Source organism: Mesoplodon mirus, assembly GCF_964341445.2.
Source record: "Mesoplodon mirus genome assembly, chromosome: 2".
Classification (NCBI taxonomy): Eukaryota; Metazoa; Chordata; class Mammalia; order Artiodactyla; family Ziphiidae; genus Mesoplodon; species Mesoplodon mirus.
In genome coordinates, this window is record NC_138977.1 from 162,012,956 (window position 1) to 162,015,358 (window position 2,403).

Below are 2,403 nucleotides of genomic sequence, written 5' to 3' on the forward strand. Positions count from 1 at the left end.
CCTCAGCAGTAGCATCTTCATGATGATAGACAGTAACATATCTGCACAGAGTTTTTAGAAGCTTGAGAGAAAAACAGTTTAACTTTGTCAAGTGTCTTTCACATTCTTAAAATGACCTTCAAGTTGATATGCTTTGCAAGTTAATTAATATGTGAGAGGGTTTGCAAATTATGAATTATGTCTTTGTCATCATCTTGACTTCTGTGCAATTAAGGCTCTTCATTTCCTTTCTTCTAGGTAGCACCAGAGTTAGGGGACCTGTGACACTATACACAGGGCACTTAAGATTTGAATACTATGCTACATGTGTTAGTTTTTTATTGTAGTTATTCACGTTCTTCCCTGGCTATGCCCATTCTGGCTTTCCAAACGATTCTAATGGTGTTCTCAGAGTGAACTATGTGTTCCAGCCAGATTTCTTTATTCTCCATTTCCCTGAATAAAACTTTTGCTTCTCCACCTCCCTGCCTTTCCTCCTGCCAGCATCCCACCCACCATCCCTGGGATGGACAACCCATCCTTCAGGGTCCCAGTGCCTGCATCTCTCAGTGAAGCTTTTCCTGACTGAGCCAAGATGCAAAATATTTTCTCTTTCTTAGTTTTTTTTTTTGACATTATGGGGGCAGTGAAATGTGTTGGAAGGATATGAACCTTGAAGTTCATAAGTCCAGTCTGGCCATTGAATAGTTTGGCAGAAATCATCTCATCCCTCTGATTTTCATTTTCTCCACTTTACAAATCAGCAAACAAAAGCAAAACTAAGCTCTATTTAAGAGAGAAAAATGTTCTTCAACAACCATCTGCCTACACTTTGTTCTGATCTCTTAGCAATTTGAAAAGTATCTTTGGGTTAGTTGGCTATATTTACCAATACACCTTGATAGGTCCAACTGGGTGTGAAATGTGATGAGCTCCTCTTCCTCAGAGAAATGCCAAGAGAGAAAAGCAAGGACAAAGTAGTTAAGGTCCTCCAGAGGAACAGAAATAATAGGACACACATGCACACACACATATACACATAACTATATGTAAATAATTTTATTTTAAATAATTGGCTCATGCAGTTATGGGTTTGGCAAGTCTGAAAGCTTCAGAAAGGCAGCCTGGAAATTGTACCAAGAGTTGATGTTGCAGTGTTGAGTCAAAAGGCAAGTCTGGAGGCATCCTTCCTCACTGGGGGACATCAGTCTTTTCTCTTTAAGGCTTTCAACTGATTTGTAGAGGCCTACCCATTATGGAAGATTATCTGCTTTACTCAAAGTCTAATGAATTAAATGTTAATCCCATCTAAAAATACTTTCATAGCAACATTCAAACTGTTGCTTGACCAAAAAAGTAGGTACCAAGGTCTAGACAAGTTGACACATAAAACTAACCATCACGAGAAGTGATTTGTTCTGCTAAGAACTTGATAGGAATTAGAAGTTCCTGAAAGCAGCTAATGAAACTAAAATTAGTTGTGGAAAAGTTGTAGAGGTGGAAAAGCTCAAAATATCTGAGATGGTCTTGAGAGAGGTGGCCCTGTGCAACTTGATAGAAAGTAATCAGGAATGAGAAGAAGCCAGTGAGGTTTCCCCAATATTATGCAAGGCAAAGAAACTTTAAGTAAAGTTTGTCCAGATTTCTTTTTTTTAAGAAACTCATTCTATGGTACATTCAGTGAAATCCTTACTTGTTAATCTCAAATCTTCAGCAATCTCTGAAAAGTATTTATTTTGTGGTCACTTTGGAGAACAAAAGGAGAAAGAGGTTGTCTCAATATTTGAGCTGTATAAGAATAAATCAACTGTGGGAAGTAAAACACAAGGGTGAGCCAGAAGCCAGCAGAAGGAGGAAACTGGATCAAGAGTTGAATAGGAAGTAAAGTCTTTAGATCGCTGGTGGTAGATGGTGGGGAATGATTTATAAGCCATTTTATATTTAAAATTTCAGGACAGGTGACCTCAGAAAACAAGAGCATTTAAGGATACTCGGGCAGGTGACATGTGGGTTTCAACATTTTGCAGAATTTCTGGGATAATTAAATTAGGAGCATATGTCCAGACTTAGTACAATGCATAGTAAATAGTAGGGGCTCAATAAATGGCAGTAATTATTGTTGTTGCCTTTACCACAGATATTAACATGTAGTAGTTATTTGTGAACATGTCTTATGTGTCTTATCTCTGTGATCACTTTATAATTCCTTTAATACGGAGACTGTGTCTCACTAGCCATTTCATAAAGATTCACAGACACCTCCTACCTGAAAGCACAGTGCAGAACACCTGGGAGATACCATGATGAACACACGTATCTCTTCTAAAGTGAATTCATAATTTAAAAGGGGAGATAAAATGTACACAGATAATTTCAATGAGAGCTACGAGAGCTGCAAAGCAGCATCTCAAACAGCGGCCCTTG